This window comes from Telopea speciosissima, chromosome 9, assembly GCF_018873765.1.
Source record: "Telopea speciosissima isolate NSW1024214 ecotype Mountain lineage chromosome 9, Tspe_v1, whole genome shotgun sequence".
Classification (NCBI taxonomy): domain Eukaryota; kingdom Viridiplantae; phylum Streptophyta; class Magnoliopsida; order Proteales; family Proteaceae; genus Telopea; species Telopea speciosissima.
This window is the reverse complement of record NC_057924.1, coordinates 41,639,372-41,654,499: the sequence shown is the minus strand read 5'-3', so window position 1 is coordinate 41,654,499 and position 15,128 is coordinate 41,639,372. Positions and strand designations below refer to the sequence as shown.

Here is a 15,128-nt window from a genome sequence, read left to right as displayed (position 1 = left end):
TTTGAGAAGCCCCTTAATTTGAAGCATAATTGGAGTATGACCATTTTTTTAATTATACATGTTGCCTATTATAATCAATATCCTGGTGGGCGAAGCGCTGGCTATTCGTGAGGGCCTTCTGGAGGCTATCTCTGAGGGAGTCTACAAGGTACAAGTGGAGAGCGATAATCAGGGAGTCATTTCGTACCTGGTGTCACCCCATACAGCACCACCTCTCCACCTCGCCCCAGTGTTAGAGGATATTAGAGCAATCATTACATATTTAGATGTTTATCAGTTTTCTTATGTTTCAAGGGCCGTGAATAGTGTAACGGATTCCCTTGCCAGGAGGGCACTGTCTGTTACGGGAAGGACAGTTTGGCCCAATTTCGATCCCTGTGTCGCCAGTGATTCTGTCAAGGCCACAGGAGCTGTCCCCATTGCTTTTCAATAAATTCCTTTCCTTCCAAAAAATAAAAATGTTGCCTATTATAATTAACTAAGAGCATTTTTGTCAGCATAATATAAAAGAGCACGAAAGATAAGTTTTATAAGAATATAATTAGTCATTAATATACACAACTTGGGCCCTTATATGTACGTGTAGATTTGAGTATTTACTTTCATGTTAAAGGGGAGGGAGAGATTAGAAGAGAGAGATGATGAGGGAAGAGGAAGGATGATGCAAAAGGAGAATAGGTAAGTAGCCAATGGAACTGTTGCCGTCGGACTCCTTCTCGATGACGTGGAAACTTACAAAAGGTAGAGGAGCACTGAAGAGACCTAGAGCGGACTCCGAGGGGGGACTCTCCGATGCCAAAGTCAGTCCGGCAGAACAGTAAGTAGAGGAAGTACAGAAGAGCTAGAGTCAATAGTGGTCAGATGCCTTACCTGGATCCCTTCGCTTACTATTTATAGGAGGGGAGTCCTCCAAGGCGGTTGTACTTCCGTAGTTCGGTGTCCTTGGGAGTCTCTCGAGGTTGCGTTGGAGTGCGACTGTTCCTCCACCTTTGTGAGCAATCTTCAACAGATAGGAGCTATCTGTCGGTTACTTGGATGGGGGTTAGAGTCCCTTTACCTTGTACGGCAAGATAGTGACGTCATCGTCGTTATCTGCTCTGTCATTAGTGACGTCGTTGTCCACGTGTCCTTATGTCATTGGTCGGGATCCATTTGCCCCTATCAGGAACCATTCACAAGGGAGAGTTCAGGGCCCAATTATATAAGGAACATTAGTTGCCCACAACCGGTCTTGCTGAAAAAGAAAGGATCCAATTAGGATCATTATTATTCCCCCTGATCCCCCTATTGTAAGAAGTCAATAATAGCCCCTACGAAACCGATGCTCATTCCAAGGCACGATTAAAACGTGTAGAGTATAGGAGAGAGAGAGAGAGAGAGAGAGAGAGAGAGAGAGAGAGAGAGAGAGAGGTAATAAATCTAAATCAAGTTCTTACCTACCAATTATAAAATCTCTCTCAGGGAGAGGAAATAAATCTAAATCCAGTTCTTACCTATCAATTATAAAATCTCTGTCCATCGAATTCACATAAGGAAATAATTGATACAATGGCATCCTCGATTGACCAGCCACCTCTATTTATAACTCTCCTTCACTTTCTCTTTCTCATTCTCTACTTCAGTGTTTGCGATTCTCTTTGGTACGTCAAGATTGCATCTTTTAGCTAAAGTTTGATATATTTTTCATTGGAATTTGAAGCTTTACAAGGTTAGTGACCTCTTGCTTTGCATACATTCTACTGTTGCATTATATTCTAACTAGAAGCTTCCCACCTTGTTCTAATTCAACTCTTTTGATTTTCCTGTAAGAGATTTTGTTTTGGTTCTTTAGTTTTCTATCTTTTGCATGAATAATTTTGACTAACCTTTGGGGAGAAGAAAATATTATTTGGTATAGCAACCCTCCCCTCTCAAATATCTTTTCTGCCTCTACACATGGTTACACGTGCAAATCTCAAATATCTTTTCTGCCTCTACACATAGTTACACGTGCATATTTACTAGTATATATATCATATCATATCATATCATATCATACCATACTATCATACTATCATACTATCAGGACGATCTTCCATCAACACCTTCTACAGCAACAAGGAGATCTTCCTTCGAGAACTCATTAGTAATTCCTTGGATGTAAGTTTTTTTTTTTTCTGTTCTTTTGAGTTCCTTTCGTTGTAAAATTCGAGATTTGTTTCTGAAACGTAACATCGTTTCAGGCATTGGACAAGATCCGGTTCCAAAGTCTGGTGACAAAACCAGAGTTGTTCATTAGGCTTATTCCTGATAAATCCAACAAGATGCTTTCTATTATTGACAGCACTGTATTATTTTCCTTGTACCTGAGTTCGTGTTTCTTTGATTGGTCGTCTCTGATCGAAATTAATGGTTTCCACAGATTTGGTGAACAATTTGGGAACAATTGCAAGATCTGGAACCAAGGAATTCATGGTTGCAATATAAGCTGGAGCGGATGTGAGCATGATCGGTCAATTCTGTGTCGGATTCTACTCGGCCTATCTTGTTGCGGACAAAGTTATTGAGACTTCGAAGCACAACGACAATGAACAATATATTTGGGAATCTCAAGCGGGTGGTTCCTTCACTGTAACGAGGGATGTCAATGGGGAGCCTCTTGGCAGAGGAATGAAAATCTCCCTCTTCCTCAAGGACGACCAGGTACAGTTCACATTTCCTCTCTAATTTCTTTGTGCACTTCTTTGTTTGTTTGGACTTTGGTTTGATGTATTGTGGCGGCTGATTCACGGATGATGATATCTTAAAACAGCTGGAGTACCTTGAAGAGAGAAGATTGAAGGATCTCGTGAAGAAGTGAGTTCATAAGCTATCCTATCTACCTATGGACGGAGAAGACAACAGAGAAGGAGCTTAGTGATGATGAAGACTTGGAAACCAAGAAAGAAGATGAAGGTGATGTTGAAGACGTAAATGAAGAGAAGGAGGGCAAGTCCAAGAAGAAGAAGAAGGTTAAGGACCCAACAATTATTTATTTATTTGTTTATAATTTGGATGTTAGCATCTATTTCTCTCTTTTCTCCCAACTATTTTGTTTTCATCTCTCTGACCCCTGTCATCTTCTTTAACCCATGATTTATGTCTCTCTAACCCTATTCGATTCTTACCCATTGCAGGTTTTAGTTAGGATTTCTTTGGTGTTTTTGACTTAAGGTGGTTCCCTGCATTGGATTTGGTGTTTGAGGCTTATTCCTTAGAAACAATGTCTTTTGCAGTATTTGGTGTTGACCTCAAATGCTTAGTTTATACCCTAATGTGATTACTCTTGCCTTGCAGAGAATTTTATGATTTATTAGTTGTTGGGGTTTTTCCTATTGTTGTAACCAATCTGTTTGATCTAACAAGGCTGCAAGTGCGCTATATCTTATTTTCCTCTACATTGTGCTCATAGTACGGTATTTTCACATGAGATACCATTCCTTGTACATTGTTTTTTATGGTAATTGTGTATTCTTATTTGATATATAGATTAGATAGATGGAGCCTGTAGAAGGGAGGATGAGATAGTACCCTGACAACAACATTACCATCTCTAAGTCATCCATGAGCATAACAAAAATTTTGGTAAGATGTAAGAAGCCATAGTAGGAGTCATTGAGAAACCATTTTGAACAACTAGAATCTACGTAAAATTGTTTTAATGGTGAGGTCATGCCTGGACAGGTTAATCTTTTCTTTATAAAATGCTTAGATCTTATAATTGCTTTGTCTTTCAGAACTACAATTTGTCCTGTAAATTTATGCATAACCGTGGTTTATGTTGGCCTGAACAGTGGGAACTCCAAGTTGGACCAGTTCTTGGGTTTTCTTTTGGTAATCAACTATGGATGGCTTGCTACCTTCTCGAGGGTTGTTAAATAAGTTCACTGATATTTTCTTTTTATCAATGATTATGTGTTTTTTCTATTTTTTTTTTATTTTCCTACTTGCTTTGTAAAAAAGAGGATCACAACAATTATAGGAGTTGTTCTTACATTTGACCCAAAACCAATCAAGGTCTTCTTGAAAATGTTAACACTATAGATAATCACTGCCTTTTGTGTTCTTCAACCACCACAAAGATTCTTTTCCTACTTTGAAAAAATTAAAAGTTTTTAACCTATTCAAGAACTAATATTTGTCTATAGTTTTTGTCTTTGAGACCTTGACAGAGTTTTAAGTTAAAAAGTAATTTGATTTGAATTTGTGTGTGTGTGTGTGTCATCTTTATCCAACCATAACCCACCTTTCATTTGGGCATTGTTTCCAGTGTTTAATTGTTGATTCTGATCTTATTATCAATAGGATAATTAGGGAGACTGGAATAGTGCTGGTGCAGAACTAACAAGTAAATATTTTTTTCCTTTTTGTGTATAGGAATGTGCTAGCTATAAATGTTCTGCTTCTATAGTGTAGATTAATTTTGAATTCTGAGTGAATTTTCTTGATTTTGGTTATGAATTTCACTTTGATCAGCAAGGCTATTGATAAGCTGGGTCTGCGACACCAAGAGCATATGAAGCCTATGGAGAGGGTAATGAGAGAGGATTGATAGGCCGTCATGAGACTGTTGACATCAATATATTCATTTAGGTTAGTTAGAACTGTTTTCTCTGAAATATTCACGTTCTAAAATATTCACAAATGATATCTGTGAATATCCGTGTAACATATTCACGTTATGTATCATCATTTGTACTTAAATTCACACCAAATGTAACCAAACTTTCAAGTATTAGTTACTATTCTTTGTGCATGTTCTTGGTTTTTTATTATTAATTGTTGTTGGATCATAGTTATTGTACAAATAGTGAAGAAGTTTTTCTTAGATTCTTATTTTGCAGGTTTGGCTTTTTCTATGTGTCTTCTTAATGGCTACTAGCCTTAGGATGTATGCAACTTGTCAACAACTTCATCATGCTGTTACTTCCCTTCCTCGATCCCTCATCTTTGTGTTTTCTTTTAGTTTTGGTCTATTGGGTACGTGAAGAAATTAAGCAATTTATAGGATCTATTTGTGCAAGTGGCAATTGAACAGTTCAATGAGAATCCGTTACCTTGATTTACATAACTCCATCTATATATCATCTAATGTAGAAGGGATTTTTGCAAGTTGGCCGGAAAGTTAATTTGTTGGGCAAATCCTCTTCTCTTCCCGACTGGCAAGGAAGAGTATTGTGACATGCGCTAGATAATTTAATTTTTTTTTGTTTCTCTAATAATCTTTGTGAGAACAAAATCTGTTGTCCTTTAAATCAGTTTGCTGAGTACCATCTTTTTTTTGGGTGGATGAAAAATATATTAACGAAGCAAAGAGATTCTTTTCCCCAAAATAAAAAGGAAAAGAACAAGGAGAAATACAAGGAGAAAGCTCCACAACAAACAAGCAAACAAGGGACTAACTTACAACCTAATCAAGCTGAAGAGAGACCGCCCAAAGAGCAACAAAGGACATAATCAGTCCTAAACAACTAGTCACCTGTATATAAAGTTGACCTTCTTCCCATTAGGATTATAGGGAGGAATGGGAGGAATCACCCAACTCCCACTTTAACTTACAACCTAATCAAGCTGAGTACCATCTTGTTTACTTGGATCAGATGACTTTGGGCCAAATTAGTAAATTCTGCATAAATCAAGTCTGATATTGAGTTACATGCTTTTAGGGCTATTTAATCTCAACATTGTTCTTAAGTTATTAATTTTTTGTTTACAATTAACTACCTCCAATGTTGAAATGAGTTGTGTTGCCTGCTTTGATTATGTCAATGTGTACGACATTTATGTTGTTGTATGTATCTAAATCATACCCAATGTTTCTGCCATGGTTCTAGAGAAGGTGTCTTCATGTTTGCAAACATACATATGCTAGCTACCTCTTGTTAGGATTTGATGAATTGGAACACCCATTGCTAATAGGATGCCTTGAAGACATGGGCAAATTGGGTAGATTCTACCATTTATCTGAACAAGACCCGGCTGTTCTTCACAACTCTGTCATCCACACACATGAGGTCCTTTTACTTGTTTCTTCCCTCATAGTTTGTTCAGTGATCAGTGATTTTGGTGGATCTTGTATTATTTATTGAATTGCCAAAGGTATTAGCCAATGCAGCTTTTGGTCAGATTTGAGAAAGTAGTGTATGAGGGCTAATATGGGTCAATACCATGTAGAGACTATAGAGTGTTGTCAGGCCCATTTAGTTCCTAGTGATCATGTTAACTGCAATTGTTTGGGTTTGATAAGGACCAAGCATTGCTCAAGCTCCTATATCCCCAACAACAATTCTCACAACTTTCAAGCTACTACATTGGAATTTTGAGGTGAATTGCCTCCAAATTAGCTTCTTTCATTTCTATCCATGCTGACAGGTTGCTTTCAGAAGCAATCTTTCCTAAATCAAAATAATTGCTAGTCCTTAGGAAATTGGAAGTATGATTCCTGATAAATTTAACTTCTGGTTGGTGTATGATGATTGTGAATGGGCGATTCATTGAGTTTAGTAAACTCACTCCACCCCTCCAATTTTTTTTGTCGCCTAACTCATACTGACATGATTGGGTCTATTGTCAAATAGTGAGAAGGTAGGTAACTAGAGGTTTACATATGAGGTTTACTTATCCTTTCTGTAGATTTGTAGCTTTGAACAGAATCAGACACGTATCACCTGAGAACTATCTGGGCCCAATACTATTTTTGAATTGTGCCATATATTTTTTCTCATAATTTTGTTGGCTTTTGATTATTAGGACATTGCATGATCAATTCTTCATCTGATGCTTTGCAAGCCAAATTTGCAAGCCAAATGGTTGTGGCAATGCTGCTTTAGTTTCTTATATTTTTTTCTCCCTTAATATCCAGTCTAGACATTGTAATTTGAAATGGGAAGTAAAGGTCGTGCTCCATCTCATCATCTAAGACGGCTCTTAGCGTCCTCCACATATCATGGAACAGAAGCTTGCAAAACAAGAAGTTGAGATGCAAATTCTTGGAACAGAGAACCGAAGGCTTGTTGTTACCCATACAGATTCTTAAGACAAGAAATTGCTGCCGCACAGAAGGAGTTGAAAAGATTGCAGGAAGAACGGGATTCTGAAAAGACATGGCTAAATATCTATAAGTATGAAAGTAACCAATATATATAGATAAGTCATTTTTTTTGTCTAAAAGAAGAGCCTAAGACCATTTTATCACTATTTGTTACCATGGATGGGTATGTAATATAGGGCATTGGTTTGAGGAGAATGCATATATTGAAGCATTAGTATAGCTTGTGATACAAATGTTTTTCCTACAAAATTAAAATAAAACATGTGCCCTTAAATCTTGCTATATAGACTTATGACTAAGTATTTACGCAAATATTGAATCTATGTCAAGATGATCTTTTATTGGTAACTGTTCTTTTTTTCTTTTTTGGTTCCTATCATCATGTTTTACACATAGAGTTGCTCTTGCTTGTAGCAGTTTTTATTTAAACTATCAATAGTCATCAGTTAGCTCTCTCTCTCTCTCTCCTCCTAATATAAGATCACGCGTGCATTTGCACGTGCATGTTTACTAATATATATATATATATATATATATATATATATATATATATATATATTGTATTCCCTGTATATCTTTCTTATTACATGTTTATATACAATGCATATATTTACCATACATATTGCGTACATACATATACTTTGTAGCTTTAATTTATATTCAAGCAGTATTATTATCATGCAAGTTAGTATCTAGGACTATTTAGTAGGAATAATTAGCCTCAGAGTGGGTCCACATAGATAAAGATAGGCTATTGGCCAGGCAGTTGCTAGGGTACCTAACATCTTTCCCACCCCATAAATTTGAGCTTCCCAAATATCTGGGGCAAACCTTTTCCTTATCCATCACTGAGTCAAACATAGTCCTCCCCCTGAAAGGAGTGAGACATTTATGGTGCTAGACTCTAATCTAGGTTGCAATTCTAGAAAATACACTCCCGAAGGCAAGAACCCTTCTCTCCTCACCAAGGAGGAAGACAAGATCTGTCAAACCTCAACATAGGCCTTTTTCCAAGGAAACACCTTGCGAATCAAGGTGTTAAACACCTTGGGAATTAGGGTATTATTGATTTGAATTAAGGAGGAGAACTAGGAATTATGAAACCTCTCCTTTCGCTTTCTTTCTCCTTTGGGTGTTATTGATTTGAATTGAATATTACTGTATTCCTTCTCCTCTTGGCTTGTTATTGTAAATGACCTGGGCCTTTTTGGCCTAATCATGCCTTATCTTCTTTCCAAATTCCAATATTCACCAAAATGGCAACTATGACCTAGCCCGACCTTCCCATCCACCTCGAACTCAGTAAGTAGTGAGTACCTGAGTAATATTCTTTGGCACAACAATATTTAACCCCTATTCAAAATTTGAACTAAACAATCAAAAATGTTTTTATACATTTAAAAAATGGCAACAAAACACAGATCGACAGTACATGTTTTAATGTTTAGATTTAAAAAATTAGGCCAAAAAATATAATATAGCACATAAATTTTAGGACGAACTCATATCTTATTAGCAATATATTAATATTTGATGTGTGGTCATAAGCTTTTATAATATTAAATTAATTGTTTTGGAGGTAAGATTTAAGTATAAGACATGTTTAAGACATATTTAAAATGTTTGCTATTTTTTTTGGCCTTTTTGTTGTATGGAAAAAAAAGTGAAACAACAAAAAAATTGGCTTTTTAAACTCATTTCAACTTTGATCTTAACCCCAATAGTGAACGAACTACTCCATTGCATTGCTTGTATGTCACACTCAATAAACGAAAACATCTTAGTTAGAAAAATAACGCTGCTAATAATAAAACACTAATTCATATTATTAGGGATGTAAATGGATATTCGTAAATCCGTATTCGATCCGTGTTCGTATCCGTTTAGGAGAATTCGAATCCGTCCAAAACTAATCGGATACGAATATGATAATCCCCCTATTCGACAGATTATTATCCGATTCGTTTAGCAGTCCAACGGTAATAAAATATCTGAAATATAACTATGTTTGTCTATCCTTTTAAGTTACCTTATTGGATTTTGTTATCTTATTTTTATAAATTTCTAAGTTAAGATAATGTGATTCTTTTTCTAGATTTGCTATTGGTTTATATATATTGTTTTATGTAATGTGATACATGGAAGTACATATCTACTAAAAAATCAAAAGTAAAAAATGTAAGAGGATAAAAGGCTAAGAAGAGTAGAAGAAAGGGTAGTTACTGAACTCTCAAGTCTCAACCCTAACCCTCATCATAAAAACGGTAAATATGTCAAAGGATAGTCGAAAAATCGTATTCGATCCGTATTTATATCCATTTAGGAGAACCTGTATTCAAAAAATCACTATCCGAAAATTATCCGAATCCGTCCGAAAATCAATAGGATATTATCCGAATCCGTCCGAATATAATCGGATACGAATATGATAATGTCACTATCCGATCGAATTCGATCCGTTTACATCCGTACATATTATAAGAAGAATAAAATTAATACTAAAAACTAAATATAATATGAGAAAGTGCTATGTTGTACTTAGACTTGAATTATACAACTGTATTCCCCTTTTGTGAATGAATGAATTAATCTACTGGTAATATTTTATTTTTATTATTATTGTTGTTGTTATTGCCCAAGAACAAGTAAGATAGCTCAAAGCTCAAGCAACCATTACCAACCATCGGTTGAGGTCTAAGGCTTGTCTTGTCTAAAAAAAACTTTCTGCAAGTGAATGATGGAAAATGTTAAAGATACCACCAAAAAACTTTGCAAATTGGGGATGTCACTTTTTTTTCTGCCATGCTTTCGCCTTCCCTCTTCTTCTCTTTACCATTAACTAAGAATTCTTAGAATCTTACAAAGTGTTTTTCAAATATTTTTTGGTCGCCCCATTTCCTCTTGTCTTGCTACCAACTCGTAGTCCTTTTTGTGTTCTTTCTTTCCTTTTCAAACTCTACTCTTTCTTTTTTTCTTTTTTAGCAATTCTTATTTATGCATATTTGGATGCTCTCAGGGTGAATCATACTAAATAAAGTTCATTTATGATTTAATAATGCACCTTTGGCCCACCTCTATCAGTCTTACTCTTAATAAAATAAATAATTTTATTTTAGTTATTGAGAGAATCTTGTTTCATCTCTTCAAATTCCATTTTTCTTTCTGTTTTTCCCTAAGCTATGGTTCATGCATATCCTTTAATTTAACCTCTCTCTCAAGGTCTTGCCTAGGGGTCATATATATCCTTTAATTTAATATCTCTCTCAAAGTGCACGGTATTGGAATGGGTATCACTCAATTCAGAAAATGATATGATATTGGATCCATGTCGACACAGATTAACCATATCGGACAAATTTGCCCCCTATTCTTCTTTAAAAATAGATTTATTGACCATTTTACCTCTTGTTTGAATCGTGTCACCAATATGATAGCGGCATGATATTGATCGCTTGCAAAACCGATATGTATCGCACTACACCAAAGGAGTATTGGAGAGGATTTTTTTCTTGAGAAAGAAAAGGGCAAAAGGGGGAGAAGGAAGTTCAGACACATAAAATTAGAAAAAACTGGATAGAAAGAAAAAAGTTCAGTTAACATGAGGACTGAAGGAGAGAGCGACGGCGGAAGCTGTTAGGGTTAATTCAAAAGTGTTTGTTTCTAAAGGTATATAATACCATATTATATATAAGGTATCCAAGTCATTTTGAAGAATCTTGACCATTCAACTTGATTCGAACGGAACAGAATCTTTAGATGGTCTGCAATGCGATCAAGCTGGTGGGGATCCTTTGCTTCCCTCGTAGTATAAATTAGAGGGAGCTTTGTTGCAATTGGAAACCAGAGCCAACAGCGAAGCCAAACAAGAGTAGTAGCTAGCTAGTACACCTTGAGTGAGGTAAAGTCGTAGAGAAGAGAGAGAGATGGGTGAAAAGGGTAGCAGGCATGGGCAAGGAAGGGAGAGAAAGTCATCCTTCTTCTCCATCTTTAACGGGTTCAAGACCGGCAAGGGGAGGAAATCAGGCAACGGAGGAGAAGATATGTGGGACGATGCAGTGAACCTGAGAAGGGTACAATACAGCGACGAAGACAAAGATCATTGGGTTGGTGAACCTGACATTGACAGGAAGGCCTCCGCTTTCATCGCCAGATTTTACGAGTCTCGTGTCTCCGAATCTGAAATCCAAACTATTAAGATATGACAGGAGAGCGAGGGAAAAGATTTTAAGTTCTCATCGTATTAGTCGTTAATCAAATTTCATCACCCAATTTCATTCTTCTTCCATTTTCAAATTCATTAGAGATGTAATTAGCTAGTGTGAATACATTAATGTAATTCCTTGCTTCAATCTTGAAGCCAGTATACATTTTTTCTCAAATCCTTGTACAGAGACTACGTTTTCCATTTGTTCTTAATTTTCTATCATTTTGTTGTTGTGAATTCTGACTTCTTTATTTTTTTTTTCTTCAAACAAAAAGGTGCTTGAGTACGAACAGAACGCAATGGGCATATAACAATACCCAACCACACACACTTGAACAGGGGATCACTACTCAGTAGAGGAATAAAGGGTGCAGAGTACTTATGTTCTTAAATGGCAAATTAAATTAGATATGCCATATATTTCTGAGAAGCTTTGATAGTGATCTGATCGATGGTCTGGATCTCTGGATATTTTCGTTTTCTCTTTTTAAAAATACGTAATTACAGGAAGCATTAGATTACCGATTTACAAGTGAACGGTTTTCAAGGCTTACATTGTACAGGTGGTGATGATATGGAGATGATTGGATAAGCATGTAAATTTCTTTGGGTTATTATTGAGGGACTCGAATTCCTCAATAGTTATATGTATATGTTAGAGTCATATTTTAATTAGGATTAATTAAATCTATCTAATGGACTAATATTAAGTCTCCTAATTTAACTAAACCAGGCTAACCCTAATTGTGGTCTAATAAAGCGGGTCATTGAGTGGTTTTCGGAGTCCTATATAGACTGGCTTTAGTGAGGGTCAGGTAGATTCCTACTGGGACTATGATGAGAGAGGTCCTATATGAATTACTATATAAAGAGAGCTAGGGCCCCCCTTTAACCCATCACAACTAATTATTCTCAATCTCTATTGAGAAGTATATTCTGGAAAGAGAAGGAGATATTCAGTGTTCATCATCCCTGTGCTTACGGTATTTTCATCAAGCCAGTTATCTTTGGTCTTTATTTTTCACTATGATTATCATCACCATGGATTTGAAACAAGGTTAGTGGTTCTATCTCTAATTCTCTATTATTTGTTTGATTGTGTTCTTGAATGCCCTATGAAGATCCTGGCTTTTATGGTTTTGTCCCTATTTGGATCAAACTATTCTAACATGTGGTATCGGAGCCTACATAGATCCGTTCTTGAACCTATATGGATTAAAAAATTATAGATCATGCTGAGGGAATCGAATTTTTTCGTTTCGAATCAAGGTTTTTGGAATTTTTCAATTTTTGGAAAAACTCATACGGACATAGGCTTTCTGCCGATTTTTTTAGCCGGCAAAAGTTGAAACCAATCGTACAGATGTGTAGATCTTAAAATTATGAGAATTTCGGTGGGTGGATTGCCGCCAGCTGCCCCCGGCGAAAATATAATTGGATATTAGTCCATTAGACTAATATATAAGGTATTCAAAAAATCACTATCCGAAAATTATCCGAATCCGTCCGAAAACCGATAGGATATTATCCAAGTCCGTCCGAATATAATCGGATACGAATATGATAATGCCGCCATCCGACCGAATTCGATCCGTTTACATTCCTACCCTGTATCATCTCGACTGGTCGCACACCCCATTTCTTGTATGAAGGATAAACACGGAATGAGAGAAACTTGAAGGCATACTAAAACTTATGCACCCTATGTGGGCGAGTGGGAGATGTAATCGACATTGGGCTATGGGCCCGGTCCAGTCCGTCCACAAGGAGCAAACCGGTCGAACCCATGTAGGGGAGAGGGAGCCAATCACTTAAGTGACCAACTCCTCTCCCTCCTCTCTGTTAGAGTCCTAGTGGGGATCTAAAAGGGGTGGTCCAAGGTTTTGGCTTTATATATCTAAGATGACCTAAAACCCTAGAGCAGTGTATAAGAAATTATTCTCTCTCTTCAAGTTCTGTGATTTTTCTATTTGGGTTTCCATCCCTGCTACCTAGGGATTTGTGGTGTGGATTTCTCTAAGGAGAAACCTATAGAGATTGTGGAGCTTTGTTCGAGTGCTTGTAGCCATAAGCTTGGCTATTGATTCTTCTTCCGCTGTGCTTCCGTACACATTCAGGTATGATCCAAACCCTAGTTTAACTGGATCTTGGTGTATGTGATCTAACCAAAAAAAAAAAAGTTAAAATAAAACTGAGACAACAATAAATTGGCTTTTTAAACTCATTGCAACTTTGTTCTTAACCCCAATAGTGAACGAACTACTCCATTGCATTGCTTGTAAGTCACACTCAATAAACGAAAACATCTTAGTTAGAACAATAACGCTGCTAATTATAAAACACTAATTAATATTATAAGAAGAATAAAATTAATACTAAAAACTAAATATAATATGAGAAAGTGCCATGTTGTACTTAGACTTGAATAATACAACTGTATTCCCCTTTTGTGAATGAATGATTTAGTCTAATGGTAATATTTTATTTTTATTATTAGTGTTGTTGTTGCCCAAGAACAAGTGAGATAGCTCAAAGCTCAAGCAACCATTACCAACCATCGGTTGAGGTCTACGGCTTGTCTGGTCTAAAAATTTTTTTTTCCAAGTGAATGATAGAAAATATTAAAGATACCACCCAAAAACTTTGCAAATTGGGGATGTCACTTTTTTTTTCTGAAGTGCTTTTGCCCTCCCTCTTCTTCTCTTTACCATTAACTAAGAATACTTAGAATCTTACAAAGTGTTTTTCAAATATTTTTTGGTCGCCCTATTTCCTCTTGTCTTGCTACCAACTCCTAGTCCTTTTTGTGTTCTTTCTTTCCTTTTCAAACTTTACTTTTTCTTTTATTTTTTATTTTTTACTAATTCTTATTTATGCATATCTGGGTGCTCTCAGGGTGAATCATACTAAATAAAGTTCATTTATGGTTTAATAATGCACCATTGGCCTACCTCTATCAGTCTTACTCTTAATTAAGGAACCTTATGCTAGTAATTTTATTTTAGTTATTGAGGGAATCTTGTTTCATCTCTTCAAATTCCATTTTTCCTTTCTGTTTTTCCCTAAACTATGGTTCATATGTATCCTTTAATTTAACCTTTTTCTCAAGGTCTTGCCCAGGGGTCATATATATCCTTTAATTTAATCTCTCTCTCAAAGTAATAAACAAGCATTAACGTTTTGGAAAAAAAATCCTCTCCAATTCCCTAATAGCAGAGTGCGGTGCAATTTGGGGTTGAGGGCTTGACACGTGGAAGATATGTGCCATCCAACGGTGTTGAGCTCAAGAAGCAATAAAAAATTAATTGAGTCAATCGAACTTGCACAGTTAGGTGAAGCATCTTCCACATGTTGAGCTCTCAACCCCGAACTGCACTGCAGTCGCCCTCCCTAATGAAATAAAAATTCATATCTATGTTGATGCCCTTACATGCTCTCTCATGGGACTCGCATTGGTGCAGACGTTACATGACCAGATTTTAATCTCTTGGCTTTTTGTTTTTTTAAATTATTCTAGCCTTTGATAACTTTTATACATCCCGATTTGATGGATTTGGCTCCTGTCCTGCAGTGGCAGGAGCTGGAGTGTCCAGCACCACCTAGGATATAGACACATGGCATGTTATTAATCCAACGGTTGATAGAAAATAGGCAATTTATAATCTTGTTCTGCAATAACCCGACCCGAAAATCCTGAAACCTAGATTAAAGCCTTCGTCTTTCTCTCGGCCCTTCCCCCTTTCTTTCTGTTAATCTCCATCAACCCTAGACGAAGGACTCCATCTTACCTGGTTCAACGGCGACCGGCGACAGCGAGGCTAACCAGGTTAGCTCTTCTCTCTCTCTCTCTCTCAT

The 15,128-nt window shown here is 36.5% G+C and overlaps 1 pseudogene; it reads left to right on the top strand.

Annotated features, from left to right (window-relative positions):
• Positions 1 to 58: 58 nt before the first annotated feature.
• On the top strand, positions 59 to 6,848 carry LOC122638907 (annotated as a pseudogene).
• The last annotated feature ends 8,280 nt before the right edge of the window (positions 6,849 to 15,128 follow it).